Raw genomic sequence first — 16,688 nt, 5'->3', positions numbered from 1 at the left:
TTTGAGATGTATTTTTTAATTGAGTCTTCATTTACATTTATGTTGTTAAGATAGTGGTTAAAACATTATATATTCGAGTCAATACTTGAAAGTAACGAAAGTGAGAGATCATTAAAATATGATCTTATCATATCTTATAAAATTTAATTTTTTTTAACAAAAAAAAAGACGAATTTAGAATATATAAAAAGTCAAATAATAATTTTATAACTTTTAATAGTTAAAGACATAATAAATCAACACTTTATAATTAAAAAATTATTTTATAATTTTTAATAATTGATTAATCGACCGTATTCTTTAGGTACTTTACCCATATTTAAATAGTGACTGTACTGAACTGATACTGAAGAACCCAACCAACCAACCAAATCAACCATCTTCATCAAAAGGAAAAGAAAATGTTTCTGCGATTTTCCCTTCAAAGAGGTAAGGAAATAGTTGAAAACAAAATCAATTACGAATAAAGATAATGAATGAAAGTTTTTTTTTTTGTTTAGTTTTAATTGGTTTCGCGTCTTTCTTTTGTTGCAGTGAAGAATTTAAGGGCTTTAAGGCCTCAGATTTTGAGTTCTACAAACTTTCGTTTCTCTACAGCGACTGAATCCTCCTTAAATCAGCGAAATCCTCCGGTAAGTTTTTTTTCCATTCTGCAATCAGAAAATCAAGACTTTTGAAATGGGTTTTGTTGAATATTTTTACCTATTGATTGATTGTACCTTATACAGAGGGTTCCTAATCTTATTGGAGGTGCTTTTATTGATTCAAAGTCAACATCAACCATTGATGTTATAAACCCTGTGAGACCTCGCATATTTTTTAAATACATATATATTACAATTTGAATGTTTATTGTATTTATTGAGTATATATATGTTGTTTGGGAAAACAGGCAACACAAGAAGTTGTTTCACAAGTTCCTTTAACTACAAATGAAGAGTTTAAAGCTGCAGTTGCTGCAGCAAAACAAGCTTTTCCATCTTGGCGAAATACCCCAGTCACAACTCGTCAGCGTATCATGTTTAAGCTCCAAGAGTTTGTCCGTACGGACATGGTAAGCATGAGATTATTTCAGGTCTTTATTTGCTTTGTAATCTTGTTGAATAGAGGCATTTAGCTGACAAATGCATGAAATCTGTTTTTTAAGGATAAACTGGCCAAGAATATTACAACTGAACAGGGCAAGACATTGAAGGATGCTCATGGGGATGTTTTCAGGGGGCTTGGTTGGTTTCTATATTCTTCAATATTATTGCTCTGGCTGATTGCAAAAATAGTTTCCCTTGACTTTGGTGAAGAATAATAAACTTGTTTTTTTCTTCTATATTTTTCTCAACATTTTTGTATAGAGGTGGTAGAACATGCTTGTGGAATGGCAACACTGCAAATGGGAGAGTATGTCCCTAATGTATCCAGTAGAACTGATACATATAGTATTAGAGAGCCTCTCGGTGTTTGTGCAGGGATTTGCCCCTTCAACTTTCCAGCAATGATTCCCTTATTGGGTAAATCTTCTTTTTACCCCCTGATAGTTACAATTTTCACAGCATATCTTTTGCCAACTATAGTAAGCTCTTCAGTTTACCTCTTGATGGTTAAGTTTGCTCGACTAACTTGTTATATTTCTCAGTGAACTTGTTTATTGTTCTATCAAATTGCTTGTTTATGAAGCTTAGCAGATTTCTAATACTCATTAATCAGCATTTCATTCCAATTATATTTCTTTATCGGTTTGGTAACCCGTATCATACACTTAGGATTTTCACTAATACTGATTGTTTTTTGCTCACTAATACTGATTTTATAGTCTGCTAGCTTACTTCTGTTGCCTTTTCCAAGTTTTGGTTGTGAACTCTTTCTTACCTGCTCTTACGAGAAGACCAAATTTCTCAAATGCCTAAAAGGGAAAAGTTGGTAATACTTATTTTTATGGTTTTACTTCAGATGTTCCCTGTTGCAGTTACGTGTGGTAATACCTTCGTTTTAAAACCATCGGAAAAGGATCCTGGTGAGTGCAACCTCCTAGCTATTATCATGTAGAATCCAGGGCATTTTTTTTTCTTTGTTTTGCTAATGTACTGAAATGTATTGATCCTTAAGAGGAAAAAATGTTGCCATGTCTTGTTTAACCTAGGCGGGCCTTTCAAAATCTTATTTGAAAGTTGATCTACTGGTAGACTTGGATTAAGTATTCCTCATAATTGCTATTGTTTACTACCTTAACCTTTTCAGTTTCACGGATAAAGGACAACTTGTTTTTTCTTTATTTTGTGCTTACGTAACATGTTCTTCTACTTTTGTCTAAATCTCCTTTTCTAAAATGTTATTTTTATACTTTTCCAGGGGCATCTATAATGCTGGCAGAGTTAGCAATGGAAGCCGGTTTGCCTCATGGTGTCTTAAATATTGTTCATGGTACCAACGTATGTTCTTCATGAAACATGAATTTGTGAAGTGCATTGTTTTTGTTTCTTCTTTTTGTCACTGTGATATCAAATTAATAGATCGATAAATGCTCTACTTGCTGCTGCTTTTGGTGCTGCTGGGCAAAGATGCTACATTAAATGCTCTACTTGCTGCTGCTTTTGGTGCTGCTGGGCAAAGGTGCATGGCACTTAGCACAATAGTCTTTGTTGGTGACTCAGAACCATGGTATTATGTTCCCCCCCCCCCTTTATTATCTTGTTTACCTCTTGTGATATGATTAAGAGGGACCGGATTTGACCTTTTTCCAGGGAGAATAAGCTGGTAGAACATGCCAAAACTCTTAAAGTGAATAGTGGAACAGAACCTGATGCAGACCTTGGTCCAGTAATTAGCAAACAGGTAATATTCATTTCAGACATTCCCCACCATTTCCGGATTACTTCTAGACACTACCAATTACCGTGATAAAGATAGTAGACATTTCCAACTTTCTTGTTTTGAACAATTTGAAATGCCACCTCCCCCCCCCCCCCGATTCCCTCACAGCCTCACCAGAAACAGATGATAGGGTGAAATCTATTATTTACCTTAGGCTGATCCTTATCAAGGTGCCAAGTCAATCACAGGGTTGTCTAATGAAATTTGGATCTGGCCTTCCCTGCAAAAAGGTTTTAGCCTAAGGCAACTTGACCCCATCTTAGGAGTGGAGGACTAATGATCTCGTATTCTATAATTGATGATACCTTTTAATGTATTTGATTCATTCTTCCCCTTCTGTTTCAGTCCTTGATGCTTTTATTTTCTTTGGAATTATGCATTGACAGGCTAAGGAACATATATGCAGATTAATTCAATCTGGGGTTGATAGTGGTGCCAAACTACTACTTGATGGGAGAAATATAGTGGTATTCAGTTTTCTGCCATATTCTGTTACAGTTGGTGGAGATGAGAGGGAAGAGATCGAGGAGGGCGAAGAGAACGAAAGAATTGGGGAAAGAGGAGGCCTAGGGTTAGGGATTGAGGATGGTGAATTGGGAATCGAAGCGAGAGAAAGAATGGGAGGAGGGGAATTAGAGATTGCAATTGAAGAAGAGGGAAGGATGCATTTACCCTTTCAAATGATGCGTGCAGCTGAACCGGTTCAGGAGGCATTGGACTTGGTAGAGCTCCAGACCCAAGCAGAGTTGAAGCAGCCCAAGAATGGTGGCCCAGTAACCTGAAAGAGAAGGATAGAATCAGTTTGTTATAACTGTAACGTCAGCTGGCATTATTTGCTATTTACATTTCTAGCCTTGTAACAAAATAAGACTGGCTGTAAGGATTGATTCCTCAGATTATGAATGAATCGTTTTCTCATTTCCTAAAATCCTTTCTTCTCTATTTCCTCCTTCTCAAACTCTTCTCTAATTCTTTTGAACTATAACAATTTGGTAATCAGAGTTACGATTCTGGCAAAAGTTTTTTTTTTGAGAGCATGCCAAAGAAAAATCAATCTATGGCAGAAAATGATTTAGCTGGAATTCAGAAACAAATTGCAGACCTTGCTGCCTTGGTAAAACGAGGCCAAGATGAGATTAATCCACCTAAATGGTGGGAGGCTCAGGAAAACAGGATTACTGCATTGGAGGCAAGGATGAACACGAATCACAGTTATGTGGAAGATATACTGAAGATCTTAACTGGCAGAAATGGTGAACAATAGCAGACTGCAGGGGAACAGGTACAAACTCCTAGTAATTCTAAAGATGGGGAGAAAAATCCAGTTTTGGTGACTGTAGTGAAAGATAAATCAAGATTCACTTATAAAACAGATGAACCTGGGATTTTGAAAGATAAACTGGATGATTGTTTGTCCATTAGGAACAATTCTAGGTCTGAGAATTTGATAGGTGAAAACAGTAACACTAGACCTAATATGATGGGGTTGGTAGCTGAAAACAAGGGACCAGGGGGTTCATTTAGCAGTACAGGGAACATGTGGCATAGGCCTAAAATTGAATTGCCTTTTTTCGAAGGAGTTAATCCGAGGGGGTGGATTCAGAAATGCCATAAGTATTTTTCTATTTGTGATGTTCCTGTTGAGCAGAGAGTGGAGGTAGCTACTATGTATTTAACAGGCAAGGCTGAAATATGGTTTGATGGGTATATCATGCAAAAGCACCATGTTACTTGGCATGAATTTGAGGCTGATCTCTGTCACAGATTCAGTGACAGAAATTTTTCTGATAGTGTTGAGGAATTCACTAAACTGACTCAGAAAGGGTCTGTGAACGAATATCAAGAGAAATTTGAGGAGTTACAACCCCATATGTTGCTGCAGAATCCTACTTTAACTGAGGAGTTTTTTGTGTCACTCTTTATTAGCGGACTCAGGGATGATATTAAGCATAAGGTCAAAGCTTTGGATCCTAAGAATTTGTTTGAAGCATGTAAGCAAGCTAAGCTCTATGAATTGTCTGTGGAGTTTGAGAACAGAAGGTTGAAGCCTTCTTTTAAATTCCCACCTTACCTAAACCCCATTACTGTTTCTAAATCAGTTTCATTACCAGTAAATACAAGACCTACAGCAGTGCAAAACTCTAAGCAGAATCTTATTGAGCACAGAAGGCAGAATAACCTCTGTTTTAAATGTGGAGAAAAATTCCTTCCAGGTCATCAATGTAAAGTGAAGCAGTTAAACATGATGATGGAGGATGACACTGTTTTACCTTCAGAAAATTCACCAGCAGATTTTGAGCAAACAAGTATGCAAGAAGAAGAGAGCTTAGAAATATCAATGAATGCTATTAATGGATGTATTGGACATAATACATTGAGGATACAAGGAACAATTCAAGGGAGACCACTAAGTATATTGATTGACAGTGGTAGTACCCACAGTTTTTTAACACCTCAGTGGGCTGATGCGGGTAAAAAGGTTAATACTCCCTATCCTTTAACTATTACAGTAGCTAATGGACAGCAACTCTATAGTTCAACAAGGTGTAATGAGGTGGAATGGAAGATGCAAGGGCACTCTTTTATACATGACTTTAGACTACTTCAGTTGGGGGGCAGTGATATGGTATTAGGTGTGGATTGGATGAAATTGTTCAGTCCAATTTTGATGGACTTCAATAATATGACATTGAGTTTTCTGCATAAAGGGGAGCATATTATTATACAAGGTCAGCAACAATCTAATTCTCTACAGCAGATTTCAGGAGCTACTCTATTGAAGATGACAGCTTCTGACTCATCTATTTTGGGACATGTAGTCCTATTTACTATGTTTGAAGGATCCAAGTATGTTCCTACGGCTATTCAATCTCTCTTAGACCAATATCACTGTGTTTTTACTGAGCCTACAGGTCTACCACCTACAAGGAATCATGATCATGCTATTACCCTTAAGCCTGAAGCTGCTCCTATCAATTTAAGACCTTATAGATTTCCACATAATCAGAAAGTTGAAGTGGAAAAGCAGATTGCTAATATGCTATCATCCTCTATTATTCAGCCAAGCAAAAGTCCATTTGCTTCTCCATGTCTTTTAATAAAAAAGAAAGATGGTACTTGGAGGTTTTGTGTAGACTACAGGAAGTTAAACAGCATGACAGTGAAAGATAAATTCCCAATTCCTGTGGTAGAGGATCTATTGGATGAGTTACATGGAGCAGTATATTTTTCCAAAATTGATTTGAGGTCTGGTTATTGGCAAATCAGAATTAAACCTGAGGATATCTACAAGATAGTATTCAGAACTCATCAAGGCCACTATGAATTTAAGGTAATGCCCTTTGGGCTTACTAATGCCCCTGCTACATTCTAAGCTCTAATGAATGAATTATTTAGTTTATTTCTTAGAAAATTTGTCTTGGTTTTTTTGATGATATCCTAGTTTACAGTACCTCTATGGCAGATCATGTTGTTCATCTTCAATTAGTTTTGGAAAATTTGAAAACTAATCAATTATTTGCCAAGAGGTCCAAATGCTTCTTTGGGCAGACTCAAGTGGAATACTTGGGCCATATTATATCAGCTTCTGGAGTATCTACTGACCCTTCTAAAGTTACAGCTATGAAGGATTGGCCTGTGCCAAAATCACTAAAATCTTTGTGTGGATTTTTAGGATTAACAGGCTATTATAGATGATTTATAAAGGGTTATGGTACAATCAGTAAACCCTTGACACAACTGCTCAAGAAGGACAGTTTTAAGTGGACTGAGGTGGCTTTATTGGCTTTTGAAAAATTAAAGTCTGCTATGTGTGAGGCTCCTGTTTTAGCATTACCAGACTTTGGTAAATGTTTTTATTTGGAGACAGATGCAAGTTCAGGGGGAATAGGGGTTGTATTATCTCAGGAGGGAAGGCCTATTGCTTACCTTAGCAAGGCACTTAGTCCTAGACATACTGCTCTTTCTATATATGAAAGGGAGTACCTTGCTATTTTAATGGCCGCTTCTAAATGGAGACATTATTTAGAAGGCAGTCCTTTTGTTATTAAAACAGACCATGAACCTCTTAAGTATTTATTGGAGCAGAAATTAACTACTGCTATTCAAAAGAAGGGCTTGACTAAACTGCTGGGATTGGATTACACTATTCAGTACATGAAGGGAAAGTCAAATGTAGTTGCTGATGCCCTTTCTAGACAATGGGAAGATCAAGGTCAATGCTTATCTTTGAGTACTACTTTGATCATTCCTAGTTGGGTGCAAGAGGTGGAAGAGACTTATAAAGAGGATAAAATGGCTGCGTAATGGATATCTATTTTAACAGTTACTCCTAGTGTTGATACTAGGTGGAAATATTCTAAGGGCATCCTTAGATTTCAAAATAGAGTTTATATTGGTGCTAATGGAACTCTAAGGGTACAGATTATTCAAATCTTACATGATTCACCCCATGGGGGTCATTCTGGTATACATGCCACTTATCAGAGAATTAAGGCTTATTTTTACTGGCCTAGATTGAAAGCTATGGTCACAGTTTATATTCAGGCTTGTATAATGTGTCAACAAAACAAAGGTGGAGCATATTGCTAAACCAGGACTTTTACAACCAATTCCTATTCCTCACCAAGCTTGGGAGGTCATTACTATGGATTTTATTGAGGGATTACCTACATCTTTGAGGAAAAATTGCATTTTGGTAGTTGTTGACAAATTTACAAAATACAGTCATTTTCTAGCATTGTCACATCCCTATTCTGCTGTTGATGTAGCCAAATTATATTTGGATATTGTTTATAAACTGCATGGCCAGCTTAAAATGGCCATATCTGACAGGGACAAAACATTCACTAGTATCTTCTGGAGAGAACTGATGAAGCAGTTAGGGACTAAGACATTGTTTAGCACTGCTTACCATCCAGAGACTGATGGTCAAACAGAAATGGTGAATCAGTGTTTAGAACAATATTTGAGGGGCCTATGTTTTTTTCAACCAAAGCAGTGGGCTAAATGGTTGCCACATGCAGAATGGTGGTATAACACTACATATCACTCTGCCCTAAAAATGACACCATTTCAAGCTTTATATGATTATAAACCTCCTACTATGGTTTGGCAGACAGAAACTACAGTACAGTCTGTTAATGAGTTAATGACTAGCAGAGAGAGTCTTAGACAGTTGGTAAAGTGGCAGTTAGAACAGGCCAGCAGCAGAATGAAACAGCAATCAGATAAAAAGAGGACAGAGAGGATATTTGCAGTAGGGGATAGTGTTTACCTGAAATTGCAACCCTATCGCCAAACTTCACTAGCCCTGAGAAAAAATTTAAAATTAGCAGCAAAGTATTATGGTCCTTATAAAATTATTGAGAAAATTGGTGAAGTTGCATATAAACTAGACTTACCCGATTCTTCTAGAATGCATCCAGTTTTTCATGTCAGTCTCCTCAAGAAACATGTGGGTGACTTGGTCATTTCTTCTACGGAACCTCCTGCAATGGATGATGATGGTCAGATTCGAGTTGAGCCATATAAGGTTATGGGCAGAAGAATAATAAATAGACATAACAAACCTGTATCTCAGTTGCTGGTACGATGGAGAAACCTTGATGAAACCAATGATTCGTGGGAGGACTATACTGTTCTCCGAAGACAGTTTCCAGAGTTTGATCCTTGGGGACAAGGATCAATTCCAGCGGCGGGTATTGTTACAGTTGGTGGATATGAGAGGGAAGAGATCGAGGAGGGCGAAGAGAACGAAGGAATTGGGGAAAGAGGAGGCCTAAGGTTAGGGATTGAGGATGGTGAATTAGGAATCGAAGCGAGAGAAATAATGGGAGGAGGGGAATTAGGGATTGCAATTGAAGAAGAGGAAAGGATGCATTTACCCTTTCAAATGATGCGTGCAGCTGAACCGGTTCAGGAGGCATTAGACTTAGTAGAGCTCCAGACCCAAGCAGAGTTGAAGCAGCCCAAGAATGGTGGCCCAGTAACCTGAAAGAGAAGGATATAATCAGTTTGTTATAACTGTAACGCCAGCTGGCGTTATTTGCTATTTACATTTCTAGCCTTGTAACAAAATAAGACTGGCTGTAAGGATTGATTCCTCAGATTATGAATGAATCGTTTTCTCATTTCCTAAAATCCTTTCTTCTCTATTTCCTCCTTCTCAAACTCTTCTCTAATTCTTTTGAACTATAACATATTCATACATTAGATACTTTTCTAACATCATATGGCTGATAATATTTTCTATATTTAAGATCGGATAATCGTAATTCGTAATATCATTTATATTTTGGAACCACTTACAAATGGATTTGTCTTGGGCCTTACGGCAGTGGAAATCGATGGTAACTTATAGAATATATAATTTATCCTGAAAGACTGATTTCTTACTACAATCCAAGTGATTTTGCCGGTGTACCTAAGATCCCTCCTCGGTCATCTTCTCTGGTTGATTTATATTTCCGGATGGCTTAGTATGGTCCTTGTTGGGTCTTTGCTTTTACCCTGATGCTAACTAGATTTCAAAAGTTTCACCAAAACTTGTTATTAACCATCATAGTTATTAACTTTCTATGACACAATAGGTTCCGGATACGAGCAAGGCAATTTTATTGGTCCCACAATTTTATCCGGTGTTACAGCTGACATGGAGTGCTACAAGGTATTAATGTAAAGTACACAAATTCCCCCAACCGTATGGTGCTGCTTTGTTGAGTCCCCGATTATTGAAAGTTAAGAAATAGTCCCCTGACTATAGGACATTGCTTTATTGAGTCCCACAACTGTTAAAAGTTACAAAATGGTCATCCGATTCATATGTTCCAAACTCGTCCTTATTTGTTAAAAAATTGACGGTAGTCTGAGCTGAACGTTAACCTACTAACTGTGATATGATAAAATCTTATCCTAAAATCTCAAACGACTATCATATCCCTGTCAATAGGTTAACGTCTAACTTATTATTTAACAGAAAAGGACGAGTTTGGAATATATGAATAGTTGGGTGATAATTTTGTAACTTTTAATAATCGATGGATTCAACAAAGTAACGACCTATAGTTAGGGGACCATTATATAACTTTTAATAGTCGAGAGACCATTTTTTTAGTATGACTTCTAATACATTGTCTAGATTTCGCTCCAAAAAGTACGAGGAGAGAGTGGATAAGTGACCCTTGAACCTTCATGGAAGATATACTTGATTCCTTTATTTTGGCTTGTGCAGGAGGAAATCTTTGGCCCAGTTCTCATTTGTATGAAGGTAACTGACTTAAATCCCTATTTCTTAGCTAATCAAACTTTTTATTGAAGCATTGTCAATGGTTAAATGTTCTTCCTTTTTGCACCCAATGTTCAGGCTGACAGCTTAGAAGAGGCAATTAACATTGTTAATAGAAACAAGTAGATCCTGAATCAAACCCTCTTTCTTCCTCTTAATCTACGTTACATATTCATATTTGTTTTACGTGCAAGTTGTGCTCTATTACAGATATGGCAATGGTGCTTCTATATTCACTTCATCCGGTGCAACTGCGAGGAAATTCCAGACTGAGGTTGAAGCTGGGCAGGTAAAACTATGAACAAATTGCACAGCCCATACAAAGAGGTTTACTTCAAGGTCATTTCTTTTGCAGTAACATCTTTCTGCTTATATTTAGGTTGGCATCAATGTTCCCATACCAGTTCCCTTGCCATTTTTCTCATTCACTGGCTCCAAGGCATCTTTCGCAGGCGATCTTAATTTTTACGGTAATATATACATCCTCGTAAACATAGGTCTTCGACTTGCCATCTGCTAATGTCGCCCTTTTTTCTTGACTACTTCCTAACCTTGAAGCTTATACTCACGGCAGGCAAGGCTGGAGTTAATTTCTACACCCAGATTAAAACCGTGACTCAACAATGGAAGGATTTACCTGGTGGCGGTGGAGTTTCGCTCGCGATGCCGACATCTCAGAAGCTGTAATCATGCTGCAGGTTTGTTCTTTGAAGATAGTAATGTGTGCACTCTGTCATAAACTAATTCAGTGTTACTTTTGTATATTTCAATGCTTCGAACATGGGATTTGACTGTAATTAGCTGTGTTGGTAATAATTATATTAGTGTGATGAGGTCGAATTCCATGGGAGTTTGCAGGTGGGGTTGAACACAAGTTTCGCACCAATGAAACTACTACATGATTAGGTCATGTTAGTATTTTAGCTAATTGATGCAGCTACAAATACAAAATTTTATGTTAAGAGATGAACTTATAATATTTTAAAATCTAAATTTATAAAATTTTAGAGATAATGAAAACATACTATCAATAAAAAAATATTTAAAATATATGAAACTTATAAAATTAAATATTTTATATATAAAATTTCGAATGATTAAGTTGAATTTGTTACGACTTTTTCTTTGTGATTCACTACGTAGCATACTTTATTTTTTGTTTACTTTATAATAATTTTGAATTTTATATTATTTTCAGATCAGTTCATTACAATCAAAATGCTTTTAAATTGAATATGAAACATCAAAAGAAAAAACAGTAATTTGAAAATGCAACAGTATTTTTGAACTATTTAATTGTTTTATTTATTTATTTAGGGTAAGTATAAGTAATATTTATTTAAAAATAATTTTTAATCATTTGATATTGAACGTTTATATTTATAAAATTCATAGTGCTTGAATCTGAGATTTCAAAAAAAATAATAACAATTATTTCACCACCGAGATTGATAAGCTTTTATCAATGCATTCATATGTATTCTTTGATGATTTTAAAAGGAACTATTAATTAATATGATGAGTAATGCACCATTTGATTAATTCATACTTCCACTTCTATTGATACATCTTTCCACTAAGACTACAAAGCAAACATTTTACTTAATCTGACGTGGAATTACATTATTTTAATACTTTTTTTCATGACTGGTCAATCAAAAAAGTTTTTGTTTTCAATTTTTCTTAATTGCGTGTTAATTCAAATAAGTAATTCAGTAGTTGAATCGTTTGTTACAAAATGAATACTCGACATTAACAATCGATAATACAATAGTTGAATCGTTTGTTACAAAATGAATACTCGACATTAACAATCGATAATACAATAACATAATGTTAACGCGACATGTTAAACCAACTCACCAAGCATGTTTGACAGACGGTTTGACTCTTCTTCTTCTAAACCGTCAGTGATTTGCTGCTTAGCATAGCTATTGAAGAGCAGTCAAAGCCCAGGCTTTTCTCTTACCAACCTCAACATGGTAAGAAGTTAAAGCCTCCATTTTTTTGGTAATGGATTTTTGTTGTTTCGTTCTGCCTTTAATAATGGCGTTTGGTTATTGGATGGAGCTGTTTCAAGGGGAGAAAAATGAACCCAGAACTTTGGAGGTGTCGAAGAGCCGATGGGAAAAAATGGAGATGCTCGAAATAAGCTTACATTGATTCCAAGTGATGTGAAAGTCACATGCATAGAGGCAACCGTTCAAGAAAGCCTATGGAACCTAGTGCTACAACAATGGCGAACACTTCGACAACAACCCAAAGCTTGTCCTTAAGCTTGTCTTCCTCCGATAATCAAAACAACCGCCATGGAATTGGTTACACTGCTGGTTATCAGTCTAAACTCAATGACCCCTTAATGTATCCCCATGCCTCGAGAGCTCTTTGCATTGGGCTGTCACTTCAAGCACATGAGCCTTGTAGGAGCTTCTCAGGTTCATCAATGGAAGATTCATGGCAATTTACGCCATTAACAACGACCTCATCTTCCTCAAACCATGGGACAATAATCATCAAACAACTCATCATCACCTTCAACAACTAAGCTCTCAATCTCCATCTTCAATCCAAGATCAGATAATGATATATATTAAAGACAACTTATGGTTTTTAGCTAGTTGTAAGAATTAACCTAAATCTTTTCTTCTTCTTTTTCTGCATGTGGTTGAATATCCCAGTTATAACCTTTCTTCAATTAGAGGACAAGAATTTACTGAGTGGGTGATCACTCGTTTCTCTGAATTCTGACTGCTTTTAGTCTCGTCTATCTTTTTTTTTTTTTGGCTGTTGTTGGTGGAGGTGTGTTTTTAATGAAAACAATGAACTCTATCTTTCTAGTTACTGTTGCTTCTACAACAAAATTTATAATTCATAAATATAAGATTGAATGGCTCCTCCAATTGTGCTGATATGTGGTTGTGGGTTTTAGTTTGGGTAAGTTAAAAAAGTTGTGATAATTACCAAAAACACAGTATACAAAGGGAAGAAACATGGGTTGAAGAAGAAGCAGAGTCAAACGGTTGGTCAAATATGTTGAGTGGTTTAATGTGTCACGTCAGTATTTAGTTACTACAGTAACGATTTATTAACGGTTATTAACGATGAGTGACCAATTTATAACAAACGATAATATTAATGATCATTTTACAATAAACGATAAAGTTAGTGACGATTTGTGACTTTTGAAACATTAGTGGTGAAAACGAACACTAACCCAATTATTAGTGACCATTAGCGTAATTTACCCTAATAATATAGGATTAATACACTTTTTACTGCCTAAATCATATCTCAAAATATGATTTGGTCAATAGTGCCTAAAGTATTTTTTTTACTAACAATATGTGCCTAACGTTTTCTACGTTATATTTTTAGGTGTTTACCGGTATATTTTTTTAATTTTTTAATAATAAAAATATTATTTTAAATAAATTTAAAAAATAAACCCCCACGTCGTCTCTGTCCCTCTCATCCCCCACCTCTGATGGCGAAGGGTCACCACCGGTGACTTTTGTTCAGAGTAGGACGAGGAACTCAACGGTGACGGGTGTGTAACGTACGCACGATTGTATCCGTTGAAATCACCGAAAAACATTAACACAAAATCTAGAAATTCGACAACCCTTTGCGTCGTTTTTCATGACAATTGGCGTAATTTTACGGTGGGTGGGGGAATGGGTTTTGGTGTCGAGACGATTCTGTTAGTGTCAATGATGACGATCACAAACCGACGGTGGTCGATCGACGGCGAAAGATGTAAAATTGGTGGTTTTTGAGTTTTTTAAATTATAATATTTAGTTTTTTAAAATAAAATAATTTTTAAAATTTTATAAGCGTAACATGTGTCAGATAACGATAAAATTTAATGACTGTTACGATCCACAACCTAAAAGTATAACGTTGAAAACATTAGACACCTATTGTTAGCTAAAAATTCATTAGGTATCAAATCATATTTTGAGGTATAATTTAAGCACTAAAAATGTATTAAGCCTAAAATATATAAATTCCAAAAAAAAATATAATATCTTGGAAACAAATTAAGTTATAAAATTTATGTGGGGGGGGAGTATGACTCCATTTAACTCGAATAAATAAATAAATAATAATAATAAATTTTAAGTTTATAAAAAAGAATTATTGAAATTTTATAATAATTTCATATAATTTAGTTAAAATTAAAATTTAACGTAAACGATTTAGAAAATATAATTGAAAGACATGTAGAGTTAGGTTCCTAGGTGGAATTTGGCATATATTAACCAAATCCTTTGTGTGGTCAGGAAAGTCTTTGTATTATAGATTTGGTGCTTATCCTAGCGAAAATTTTAATATTTAAAAATCCTATTAATAAATAGGTTTAAATACCCTTTGAGTCCATTTAAAAGTATAAAACATTTGAATACATTGAGGGCAAGTTTGGCATTGTCTTGAAAAATGACTTTTGAAAGGGTCATAGAAAATAACTTTTAAAAGTATAAGTTTGGGATTGATTTTAAAAAGTGATTTTGAAAAGGTTGTAAATTAAAAATATAATATTCAAATTATATTTACACTTATTAATATTAAGATATATAAAATATATCAACTTAAACTATAATAAAAATATAAAAGTTATTTTAAGATAATTCATTAATGGTATTTTTATACATAAAATAATTTATTAAGAAAAAATATTACCAACATTTTTTAATATTTGAATTTTAAATTAGTATTTTAATTATTTCTAGTTAAACATAATCACTTATTTAAAATTTAAAATAAAATAATTTAAATGATACATTATCCTTTTAGTCATTCAAAAATAAAAATACAGAAAGATATATATTATAATTAAATTTAAAAGAAATTATTATTATATATGAAATATTTCAATTTAAATTATAATAAAAATATAAAAAATACAAATAGAAAAATATAATTATAATAAAAAATATATCAATAACAACTTAATATTAATATTTAATATATGAATAATAAATTTTGTTTAAGTAATTAAAATAAATTATTAAATAATAAATTATTTTTTAAAAATGCTAGTATTAAATTAATGAAATAAAATATTAATATATAATTAATAAAAAAATTAAATTTCAAAATTCTTTTACAAAGTAAATGAGTGGAGCTCATGCATTGGTAAAGGTAAAAATATAAATTTGCTTCCAAACATAAAGTTAGAAATGAAAAAAAAGACTATATAACTTAACTTGTGCAGTTATTTTCACCGTATTTCTTTTTCAAATTTTACCCATTTGACATTAATTTTATAGTTAAAACGAAATTTTTAACTAAAAGTGTTTTTAGGAAATATTACCAAACCGGCCTTGAGTAACCTTAGACATTAATATCCAGATTTGAGTTTAAACAATTGTATTTATAAGACGTGCTTATATTAATAATACACTAAGAAATTTTTTAAATATATATTATCTTTCAGTCACCCAAAACTATTTAAAAAATATAAAAATTATCAAACATCTTAATCGAACACTCATTTCTAATATAATAAATTAAAAAATATATATGTGAACTAATTCATTTTGAACCCGTATTATCATATGCATGTACTCAATTATAAAATTTATTATATAATACTTTTTAATAGTTTACGGTCACTATTCAAAAAATATTATAAAATAAATCTTATAATTGAGTATATTATCATATATTAAATACAATAAAAATGAAATGTTACTTTTAACATTTTAGATTTTATTGAAGGGATAATATCAACTTTAGTACTTATATTTTTAAAAAAAATATTTAATATGAAATTATTTAATAAAATGTCTAATATGATATTTATACTTTGATAAAACATTTAATAACCTAATTAAAATACCCAATACGATATCTGAATTATTGTGATATTTTAATTAACATTGTTTGTAAATGTTATACGTGAATTACCATTTTGTGTTATTATGATACATGTGTTAGCACTATTAAGTATCAATTGATATATATAATACATAGAAAAACACTTGAAACCATATTGATTTTTTTTATCAAATTAAAAATACTCACCTAGATAAAAATAGATATATTATATTAAATATTTTATCGAAATATAAATAACATATTATATATATGAAAATATATATTACATTATACATTTGAGTAAACTATTCAAATGATCACTTGGCTATGGGTTTAGTGTCGATATGACCATCATATTTTTAATTTTGGTAATATGATCACATAATTATTGAAGTGATATCAATCCAACTACATTCCATTTTAATTAAATAGAGCAATCAATGAAATTGGTATACTTATATATTTAGTCTTTAATATTTACATATATTTTTATTGATTTGGTTATAATTTTAATTTTATTTAATAAATTTAATCTCCAATTAAATGGTGACTTGTGACATAATATGATTGGAGGATATTTTCTCCTTCAATTAAATTTTCACCCAATTCGACGCTAACACAAGTCGCCATTTGATTGGGTAGAAAATATAGTAAATTAAATAAATTAGAATTAAGAAAATATTCTCCACTTTATTAGAGATTAAATTTATTAGATTA

The 16,688-nt window shown here is 33.4% G+C and overlaps 1 pseudogene; it reads left to right on the top strand.

Moving 5' to 3' along the window:
- The first annotated feature begins 366 nt into the window (after window positions 1-366).
- Window positions 367-10,990, top strand: LOC120144554 (annotated as a pseudogene).
- The last annotated feature ends 5,698 nt before the right edge of the window (window positions 10,991-16,688 follow it).

This window comes from Hibiscus syriacus, unplaced genomic scaffold, assembly GCF_006381635.1.
Source record: "Hibiscus syriacus cultivar Baekdansim isolate YM2019G1 unplaced genomic scaffold, ASM638163v2 tig00110890_pilon, whole genome shotgun sequence".
In the NCBI taxonomy this organism is placed as follows: Eukaryota; Viridiplantae; Streptophyta; class Magnoliopsida; order Malvales; family Malvaceae; genus Hibiscus; species Hibiscus syriacus.
This window is presented reverse-complemented; position numbering and strand designations above follow the sequence as displayed.